Raw genomic sequence first — 11879 nt, forward strand, 5'->3', positions numbered from 1 at the left:
ATGTAGGGCAGTCTGTGCACAAACGCCACCCTCCCTCAGCATTTTGCTTGGGAGATCATCCCTGCCCTGGGAGATCATCTCTGCCCTGGTCTCAGACTCTGGATCGCCTTCAGTACTTCCTCAACAGATGACACCTCAGCCAGCCACTCACAGGGGGTGACTTCCTCCTCCAATATTTGAGACACCGCAGCCTCAGCAGGGTCATCTCCACTTTGTGCCATGATGTTTTCCAGGCTGAGGTATTCCCCCTCCCCCAGGACCTCACAGAAATGCTCATCAAATCTGCCAACCTGTTCCTGGGGGTTGGATAATTTATCACCGTTCTTTACCCTAATGATGGAAATAGATGTGGCGCTGCATGTTACTTTTTTGATGGAGTTAAATAGGGATTTGTGATCGCGGGCCATTGAGGCAGACTCCATCTCCTCAGCAACCCGCAACGACCACCCATCCTTGCAGCGCCTCACGGCTCTCTGAACCTCCGAGCGAAGGCTGCGGTAAGCCTTCTCATTCTCTGACGTGGGATGCTGTAGCCGATGAGAGTGGGCCTTTTGCTTTTTTTCGACCATCCTGAACACCTCCTCTGTCAGCCAGGGTCTCAGGGGAGGTCTGGACCGTGTACCCAAAGCAGCCATTGCAGTAGCATGAGTCACAGTCCTAAACCTCGCCCATTTACCCTCGACATGAGGAGGAGTGGGGGACAATGCCAACCCCAGCCGCAAGCGATGATGAAATTCTCGCTTGAAACTTTCATCAGCTAAATGAGACAAGGCCACCTTAGGTTGGAATGGGGTCTTGGGTGTACACCCACCACCGGAGTGGAAGAATGGCAGGCGCATCTTACAGATGACAAGTCGATGGTCAGAGGGCAGATCAGCTCCACGGTTGGTCCTGGTGTCAAGGACATGGGCTCGCATCCGCTGATCCATCACTATGTAGTCCAGCAGATGTTCTTCCTTGGACCCGGCATGCATCCATGATGTTGTGTGGATGCGCCGATGCCAGAACAGCGTTTTGGTAATTACAAGCCCATGGGCTGCACAAAAATCTAGCAGCCTCTTACCGTTGTTATTGAGTTGATCTGGCCCATGCCTTCCCATCACTCCAGACCAGGTGTCAGCATCATGACCAACTCGGGCATTGAAGTCACCCAGTAAGATGACTCTATCCCGAGGGGCCACTTTAGCCAGCACCTGTGACGGGAGGTCATAGAAGGCATCTGACTCATTGGCCTTGCCTGCATTCCTCGACGGATGTTCGTCTTCGGTGGGGGCATAAGTAACCACGACCACCACTCCTCGCCTCCGTTTAATTGGAAGGCGAGCCAAAAGTAGCCTGGAGCTAACAGCTTCCCACACCTCACCACCACGCTCCCACGCCCCTTCATTTTTTTGTTCAGAAGAAGAGCCACACCTTGTTGTTTGGCAGTTTCCTGCCCCGAGTAGAGGACTGTCCACCCCTCATGGTGGCAGGAGCAAGAGCCGGTCCACCCGACCTCCTGAATGCCACAGAGATCCAGGCGGTACCTGTCCAGCTCCCGACAGAGGAGTGGCAGTCTCTCCTCCGCAGTGAGCGTTCGATCATTCCACGTGGCCATCCGTAGTGGCTTGTCGTTGTTTCTGGAGGAGCCCCGAGGGTAAAGATTAAATCTCCTGGCTCCGCCAGATGGGGTTTGGCCAGGAGACGTCATAGACGCCTGTCCCCCCGGGGCCTCCGACACAAGCTTATTAGTTGGATATTTTAGTCGTGGCTTCGTGGTCATTTATTGAAGGTGGAGGGGTTACCAGCCCCTCGCACCCATCCAGAGCCCCCGTTTAGCGACTGTGGTGGTCACAGACGCCATGAGGGGAGAGGGCCAATCGGAATTGGCCCTCCCCCCACAGCACTGTCCACGACAAAGTTGCCTGTCCGGCACTGCAAGGAGGTAGGGGGTTGTTTTGCCGGACCTATATATATACACACATATATACACACATATATATACACATATACACACATATACATACATACACATACATACCCTTGTATATACACACGCATATATAAACATTTAACACACTTATACACACGCTCTTATATATAAAAACACACATATAAGTGCGTGTGTGTATATTTACACTGATATAAGTGGTGAATATTACATAAGTGTCTGTGTATATATTGACAATTGTTAACAGTGCTGTAGTGAATGGAGTGTATAGTGGTGTAGTGAATAGTGGTGTAGTGAATAGTGGTATAGTGAATTGTGTGAATTGTGGTGATTTACTTTCAATGTCTTACAGGAATCTCAACAACCAGATCATCAGCAACAGTGCCAGCGACTCCATCCATAGTAACAACAACAACACGGACGACAACAACAACAACATCAGCAGTGCTTTCCACAACAATTACAAACACCATGCCACCACCAAACACTGCAGGAGCAGCAGCAGAAACAACATCAACACAACCAAACATGATGCCATCGCTGGCAACAACGCAGGGACAAGTCGCAGCAGCTTATAACACTCCTAACAACTCATCAACAACAGCTCCACCAAAAGTAGCTCCAACAATAGCAGCTCCAACAACAGCTCCAACAACAGCAGCTCCAATAACAGCAGCTCCAACAATAGCAGCTCCAACAACAACTCCAAAAACAGCAGCTCCAACAACAGCAGCTCCAACAACAACAGCAGCTCCAACAACAGCAGCTCCAACAACAGCAGCTCCAACAACAGCAACTCCAACAACAACAGCAGTTCCAACAACAGCAGCTCCAACAACAGCAGCTCCAACAACAGCAGCTCCAACAACAGCAGCTCCAATAACAGCAGCTCCAACAACAGCAGCTCCAACAACCCCAGGTCCAACAACAGCAGCTCCAACAACAGCAGCTCCAACAACCCCAGGTCCAACAACAGCAGCTCCAACAACAGCAGCTCCAACAACAGCAGCTCCAACAAATCCAGGTACAATAACAGCAGCTCCATCAACAGCAGCTCCAACAACAGCAGCTCCAACAACAGCAGCTCCAACAACTCCAGGTCCAACAACAGCAGCTCCAACAGCAACAGCTACAACAACAGCAGGTCCAACAACAGCAGCTCCAACAACAGCAGCTACAACAACAGCAGCTCCAACAACTCCAGGTCCATCAATAGCAGCTCCAACAACAGCAGCTCCAACAACAGCAGCTCCAACAACAGCAGGTCCAACAACAGCAGCTCCAACAACAGCAGCTCCATCAACAGCAGCTCCAACAACAGCAGGTCCAACAACAGCAGCTCCAACAACAGCAGCTCCATCAACAGCAGCTCCAACAACATCAGCTCCAACAACTCCAGGTCCATCAACAGCAGCTCCAACAACAGCAGCTCCATCAACAGCAGCTCCAACAACAGCAGGTCCAACAACAGCAGCTCCAACAACAGCAGCTACAACAACAGCAGCTCCAACAACTCCAGGTCCATCAACAGCAGCTCCAACAACAGCAGCTCCAACAACAGCAGCTCCAACAACCCCAGGTCCAACAACAGCAACTCCAACAACAGCATCTCCAACAACAGCAGCTCCAACAACAGCAGCTCCAACAACCCCAGGTCGAGCAACAGCAGCTCCAACAACAGCAGCTCCAACAACGGCAGCTCCAACAACAGCAGCTCCAACAACAGCAGCTCCAACAACAGCAGCTCCAACAACAGCAGCTCCAACAACAGCAGCTCCAACAACAGCAGCTCCATCAACAGCAGCTCCAACAACAGCAGGACCAACAACAGCAGCTCCAACAACAGCAGCTCCAACAACAGCAGCTCCATCAACAGCAGCTCCAACAACAGCAGCTCCAACAACAGCAGCTCCAACAACAGCAGCTCCAACAACAGCAGCTACAACAACAGCAGCTCCAACAACTCCAGGTCCATCAACAGCAGCTCCAACAACAGCAGCTCCAACAACAGCAGCTCCAACAACCCCAGGTCCAACAACAGCAACTCCAACAACAGCATCTCCAACAACAGCAGCTCCAACAACAGCAGCTCCAACAACCCCAGGTCGAGCAACAGCAGCTCCAACAACAGCAGCTCCAACAACGGCAGCTCCAACAACAGCAGCTCCAACAACAGCAGCTCCAACAACAGCAGCTCCAACAACAGCAGCTCCAACAACAGCAGCTCCAACAACAGCAGCTCCATCAACAGCAGCTCCAACAACAGCAGGACCAACAACAGCAGCTCCAACAACAGCAGCTCCAACAACAGCAGCTCCATCAACAGCAGCTCCAACAACAGCAGCTCCAACAACAGCAGCTCCAACAACAGCAGCTCCAACAACAGCAGCTCCATCAACAGCAGCTCCAACAACAGCAGGTCCAACAACAGCAGCTCCAGCAACAGCAGCTCCAACAACAGCAGCTCCATCAACAGCAGCTCCAACAACCCCAGGTCCAACAACAGCAGCTCCAACAACAGCAGCTTCAACAACAGCAGCTCCAACAACAGCAGCTCCAACAACACCAGGTCCAACAACAGCATCTCCAACAACAGAAGCTCCAACAACAGCAGCTCCAACAACAGCAGCTCCAACAACAGCAGCTCCAACAACCCCAGGTCCAACAACAGCATCTCCAACAACAGCAGCTCCAACAACAGCAGCTCCAACAACAGCAGCTCCAACAACAGCAGCTCCAACAACCCCAGGTCCAACAACAGCATCTCCAACAACAGCAGCTCCAACAACAGCAGCTCCAACAACAGCAGCTCCAACAACAGCAGCTCCAACAACAGCAGCTCCAACAACCCCAGGTCCAACAACAGCATCTCCAACAACAGCAGCTCCAACAACAGCAGCTCCAACAACAGCAGCTCTAACAACAGCAGCTCCAACAACAGCAGCTCCAACAACAGCAGCTCCAACAACAGCAGCTCCATCAACAGCAGCTCCAACAACAGCAGCTCCAACAACAGCAGCTCCAACAACAGCAGCTCCATCAACAGCAGCTCCAACAACAGCAGGTCCAACAACAGCAGCTCCAGCAACAGCAGCTCCAACAACAGCAGCTCCATCAACAGCAGCTCCAACAACCCCAGGTCCAACAACAGCAGCTCCAACAACAGCAGCTTCAACAACAGCAGCTCCAACAACAGCAGCTCCAACAACCCCAGGTCCAACAACAGCATCTCCAACAACAGCAGCTCCAACAACAGCAGCTCCAACAACAGCAGCTCCAACAACAGCAGCTCCAACAACCCCAGGTCCAACAACAGCATCTCCAACAACAGCAGCTCCAACAACAGCAGCTCCAACAACAGCAGCTCCAACAACAGCAGCTCCAACAACCCCAGGTCCAACAACAGCATCTCCAACAACAGCAGCTCCAACAACAGCAGCTCCAACAACAGCAGCTCCAACAACAGCAGCTCCAACAACAGCAGCTCCAACAACCCCAGGTCCAACAACAGCATCTCCAACAACAGCAGCTCCAACAACAGCAGCTCCAACAACAGCAGCTCCAACAACAGCAGCTCCAACAACCCCAGGTCCAACAACATCATCTCCAACAACAGCAGCTCCAACAACAGCAGCTCAAACAACAGCAGCTCCAACAACAGCAGCTCCAACAACCCCCGGTCCAAAAACAGCATCTCCAACAACAGCAGCTCCAACAACAGCAGCTCCAACAACAGCAGCTCCAACAACAGCAGCTCCAACAACAGCAGCTCCAACAACCCCAGGTCCAACAACAGCAGCTCCAACAACCCCAGGTCCAACAACAGCAGCTCCAACAACAGCAGCTCCAACATCAGCAGCTCCAACAACAGCATCTCCAACAACAGCAGCTCCAACAAGAGCAGCTCCAACAACAGCAGCTCCAACAACAGCAGCTCCAACAACAGCAGCTCCAACAACAGCATCTCCAATAACAGCAGCTCCAACAACAGCAGCAGCTCCAACAACAGCAGCTCCAACAACAGCAGCTCCAACAACTCCAGGTCCAACAACAGCAGCCGCTCCAACAACAGCAGCTCCAACAACAGCAGCTCCAACAACAGCAGCTCCAACAACAGCAGCAGCTCCAACAACAGCAGCTCCAACAACAGCAGCAGCTCCAACAACAGCAGCTCCAACAACAGCAGCAGCTCCAACAACTCCAGGTCCAACAACAGCAGCAGCTCCAACAACAGCAGCTCCAACAACAGCAGCTCCAACAACAGCAGCTCCAACAACAGCAGCTCCAACAACAGCAGCTCCAACAACAGCAGCAGCTCCAACAACAGCAGCAGCTCCAACAACAGCAGCTCCAACAACAGCAGCTCCATCAACAGCAGCTCCAACAACAGCAGCTCCAACAACAGCAGCTCCAACAACAGCAGCTCCAACAACAGCAGCTCCATCAACAGCAGCTCCAACAACAGCAGCTCCAACAACAGCAGCTCCAACAACAGCAGCTCCAACAACACCTGGTCCAACAACAGCAGCTCCAACAACAGCAGCTCCAACAACAGCAGCTCCAACAACAGCAGCTCCATCAACAGCAGCTCCAAAAACAGCAGGTCCAACAACAGCAGCTCCAACAACAGCAGCTCCAACAACTCCAGGTTCAACAACAGCAGCTCCAACAACAGCAGCTCCAACAACAGCAGCTCCAACAACAGCAGCTCCATCAACAGCAGCTCCAACAACAGCAGCTCCAACAACAGCAGCTCTATCAACAGCAGCTCCAACAACAGCAGCTCCATCAACAGCAGCTCCAAAAACAGCAGCTCCAACAACAGCAGCTCCAACAACAACAGCTCCATCAACAGCAGCTCCAACAACAGCAGCTCCATCAACAGCAGCTCCAACAACAGCAGCTCCATCAACAGCAGCTCCAACAACAGCAGCTCCATCAACAGCAGCTCCATCAACAGCAGGTCCAACAACAGCAGCTCCAACAACAGCAGCTCCATCAAAAGCAGCTCCATCAACAGCAGCTCCATCAACAGCAGCTTCATCAACAGCAGCTCCATCAACAGCAGCTCCAACAACAGCAGCTCCAACAACAGCAGGTCCAACAACAGCAGCTCCAACAACAGCAGCTCCAACAACTCCAGGTCCAACAACAGCAGCTCCAACAACAGCAGCTCCAACAACAGTAGCTCCAACAACAGCAGCTCCAACAATAGCAGCTCCAACAACAGCAGCTCCATCAACAGCAGCTCCAACAACAACAGCTCCAACAACAGCAGCTCCAACAACAGCAGCTCCAACAACAGGAGCTCCAACAACACCTGGTCCAACAACAGCAGCTCCAACAACAGCAGCTCCAACAACAGCAGCTCCAACAACAGCAGCTCCAACAACAGCAGCTCCAACAACAGCAGTTCCAACAACAGCAGTTCCAACAACAGCAGCTCCAACAACAGCAGCTCCAACAACAGCAGCTCCAACAACAGCAGCTCCAACAACCCCAGTTACAACAACAGCAGGTCCAAGAACAGCAGCTGCAACAACAGCAGCTCCAACAACAACAGCTCCAACAACAGCAGTTCCAACAACAGCAGCTCCAACAACAGCAGCTCCAACAACAGCAGTTCCAACAACAGCAGCTCCAACAACAGCAGCTCCAACAACAGCAGTTCCAACAACACCTGGTCCAACAACAGCAGCTCCAACAACAGCAGCTCCAACAACAGCAGCTCCAACAACAACAGTTCCAACAACAGCAGTTCCAACAACAGCAGCTCCAACAACAGCAGTTCCAACAACACCTGGTCCAACAACAGCAGCTCCAAGAACAGCATCTCCAACAACAGCAGCTCCAACAACAGCAATTCCAACAACACCTGGTCCAACAACAGCAGCTTCATCAACAACAGCTCCAACAACAGCAGGTCCAACAACAGCAGCTCCAACAACAGCAGCTCCATCAACAGCAGCTCCAACAACAGCAGCTCCAACAACAGCAGCTCCAACAACAGCAATTCCAACAAAACCTGGTCCAACAACAGCAGCTTCATCAACAGCAGCTCCAACAACAGCAGCTCCAACAACAGCAGCTCCAACAACAGCAGCTCCATCAACAGCAGCTCCAACAACAGCAGCTCCAACAACAGCAGCTCCAACAACAGCAGCTCCAACAACAGCAGTTCCAACAACACCTGGTCCAACAACAGCAGCTTCAACAACAGCAGCTCCAACAACAGCAGCTCCAACAACAGCAGTTCCAACAACAGCAGCTCCAACAACAGCAGCTCCAACAACAGCAGCTCCAACAACAGCAGTTCCAACAACAGCAGCTCCAACAACAGCAGCTCCAACAACAGCAGCTCCAACAACAGCAGCTCCAACAACAGCAGCTCCAACAACAGCAGCTCCAACAACCCCAGTTCAAACAACAGCAGCTCCAACAACAGCAGCTCCAACAACAGCAGCTCCAACAACAGCAGCTCCAACAACCCCAGGTCCAACAACAGCATCTCCAACAACAGCAGCTCCAACAACAGCAGCTCCAACAACAGCAGTTCCAACAACAGCAGCTCCAACAACAGCAGCTCCAACAACAGCAGCTCCAACAACAGCAGTTCCAACAACAGCAGCTCCAACAACAGCAGCTCCAACAACAGCAGCTCCAACAATAGCAGCTCCAACAACAGCAGCTCCAACAACAGCAGCTCCAACAACCCCAGTTCAAACAACAGCAGCTCCAACAACAGCAGCTCCAACAACAGCAGCTCCAACAACAGCAGCTCCAACAACCCCAGGTCCAACAACAGCATCTCCAACAACAGCAGCTCCAACAACAGCAGCTCCAACAACAGCAGCTCCAACAACAGCAGCTCCATCAACAGCAGCTCCAACAACAGCAGGTCCAACAACAGCAGCTCCAACAACAGCAGCTCCAACAACTCCAGGTCCAACAACAGCAGCTCCAACAACAGCAGGTCCAACAACAGCTGCTCCTACAACAGCAGCTCCAACAACCCCAGGTCCAACAACAGCAGCTCCAACAACAGCAGCTCCAACAACAGCAGGTCCAACAACAGCAGCTCCAACATCAGCAGCTCCAACAACAGCAGCTCCAACAACAGCAGCTCCAACAACAGCAGCTCCAACAACCCCAGGGCCAACAACAGCATCTCCAACAACAGCAGCTCCAACAACAGCAGCTCCAACAACAGCAGCTCCAACAACAGCAGCTCCATCAACAGCAGCTCCAACAACAGCAGGTCCAACAACAGCAGCTCCAACAACAACAGCTCCAACAACTCCAGGTCCAACAACAGCAGCTCCAACAACAGCAGGTCCAACAACAGCAGATCCAACAACAGCAGCTCCAACAACCCCAGGTCCAACAACAGCAGCTCCAACAACAGCAGCTCCAACAACAGCAGCTCCAACAACAGCAGCTCCAACAACAGCAGCTCCAACAACAGCAGCTCCAACAACCCCAGTTCAAACAACAGCAGCTCCAACAACAGCAGCTCCAACAACAGCAGCTCCAACAACAGCAGCTCCAACAACCCCAGGTCCAACAACAGCATCTCCAACAACAGCAGCTCCAACAACAGCAGCTCCAACAACAGCAGTTCCAACAACAGCAGCTCCAACAACAGCAGCTCCAACAACAGCAGCTCCAACAACAGCAGTTCCAACAACAGCAGCTCCAACAACAGCAGCTCCAACAACAGCAGCTCCAACAACAGCAGCTCCAACAACAGCAGCTCCAACAACAGCAGCTCCAACAACCCCAGTTCAAACAACAGCAGCTCCAACAACAGCAGCGCCAACAACAGCAGCTCCAACAACAGCAGCTCCAACAACCCCAGGTCCAACAACAGCATCTCCAACAACAGCAGCTCCAACAACAGCAGCTCCAACAACAGCAGCTCCAACAACAGCAGCTCCATCAACAGCAGTTCCAACAACAGCAGGTCCAACAACAGCAGCTCCAACAACAGCAGCTCCAACAACTCCAGGTCCAACAACAGCAGCTCCAACAACAGCAGGTCCAACAACAGCAGCTCCTACAACAGCAGCTCCAACAACCCCAGGTCCAACAACAGCAGCTCCAACAACAGCAGCTCCAACAACAGCAGGTCCAACAACAGCAGCTCCAACATCAGCAGCTCCAACAACAGCAGCTCCAACAACAGCAGCTCCAACAACAGCAGCTCCAACAACCCCAGGGCCAACAACAGCATCTCCAACAACAGCAGCTCCAACAACAGCAGCTCCAAAAACAGCAGCTCCAACAACAGCAGCTCCATCAACAGCAGCTCCAACAACAGCAGGTCCAACAACAGCAGCTCCAACAACAGCAGCTCCAACAACTCCAGGTCCAACAACAGCAGCTCCAACAACAGCAGGTCCAACAACAGCAGCTCCAACAACAGCAGCTCCAACAACCCCAGGTCCAACAACAGCAGCTCCAACAACAGCAGCTCCAACAACAGCAGGTCCAACAACAGCAGCTCCAACATCAGCAGCTCCAACAACAGCAGCTCCAACAACAGCAGCTCCAACAACAGCAGCTCCAACAACAGCAGCTCCAACAACAGCAGTTCCAACAACAGTAGCTCCAACAACAGCAGCTCCAACAACAGCAGCTCCAACAACAGCAGCTCCAACAACAGCAGCTCCAACAACAGCAGCTCCAACAACAGCAGCTCCAACAACAGCAGCTCCAACAACCCCAGTTCAAACAACAGCAGCTCCAACAACAGCAGCTCCAACAACAGCAGCTCCAACAACAGCAGCTCCAACAACAGCAGCTCCAACAACAGCAGGTCCAACAACAGCAGCTCCAACAACAGCATCTCCAACAACTCCAGGTCCAACAACAGCAGCTCCAACAACAGCAGGTCCAACAACAGCAGCTCCAACAACAGCAGCTCCAACAACCCCAGGTCCAACAACAGCAGCTCCAACAACAGCAGGTCCAACAACAGCAGCTCCAACATCAGCAGCTCCAACAACAGCAGCTCCAACAACAGCAGCTCCAACAACAGCAGCTCCAACAACCCCAGGTCCAACAACAGCATCTCCAACAACAGCAGCTCCAACAACAGCAGCTCCAACAACAGCAGCTCCAACAACAGCAGCTCCATCAACAGCAGCTCCAACAACAGGAGGTCCAACAACAGCAGCTCCAACAACAGCAGCTCCAACAACAGCAGCTCCATCAACAGCAGCTCCAACAACAGGAGGTCCAACAACAGCAGCTCCAACAACAGCAGCTCCAACAACAGCAGCTACAACAACAGCAGCTCCAACAACAGCAGCTCCAACAACTCCAGCTCCAACAACAGCAGCTCCAACAACAGCAGCTCCAACAACAGCAGCTCCAACAACAGCAGCTCCAACAACAGCAGCTCCAACAACAGCAGCTCCAACAACAGCAGCTCCATCAACAGCAGCTCCAACAACAGCAGCTCCAACAACAGAAGCTCCAACAACAGCAGCTTCAACAACAGCAGCTCCAACAACAGCAGCTCCAACAACAGCAGCTCCAACAACTCCAGGTCCATCAACAGCAGCTCCAACAACAGCAGCTCCAACAACAGCAGTTCCAACAACAGCAGCTCCAACAACAGCAGCTCCATCAACAGCAGCTCCAACAACAGCAGCTCCAACAACTCCAGGTCCAACAAAAGCAGCTCCAACAACAGCAGCTCCCACAACAGCAGCTCCAACAACAGCAGCTCCAACAACAGCAGCTCCATCAACAGCAGCTCCAACAACAGCAGCTCCAACAACTCCAGGTCCAACAAAAGCAGCTCCAACAACAGCAGCTCCCACAACAGCAGCTCCAACAACAGCAGCTCCATCAACAGCAGCTCCAACAACAGCAGCTCCAACAACAGCAGTTCCAACAACAGCAGCTCCAACAACAGCAGCTCCATCAACAGCAGCTCCAA

The 11879-nt window shown here is 52.3% G+C and overlaps 1 pseudogene; it reads left to right on the top strand.

Annotated features, from left to right (window-relative positions):
* Positions 1-10538, top strand: part of LOC144737346 (uncharacterized) — a 34043-nt pseudogene extending 23505 nt beyond the window's left edge.
* Positions 10539-11879: the final 1341 nt, after the last annotated feature.

Source organism: Lampetra planeri, chromosome 68 (genome assembly GCF_965212315.1).
Source record: "Lampetra planeri chromosome 68, kcLamPlan1.2.h2, whole genome shotgun sequence".
NCBI classification, from domain to species: domain Eukaryota; kingdom Metazoa; phylum Chordata; class Hyperoartia; order Petromyzontiformes; family Petromyzontidae; genus Lampetra; species Lampetra planeri.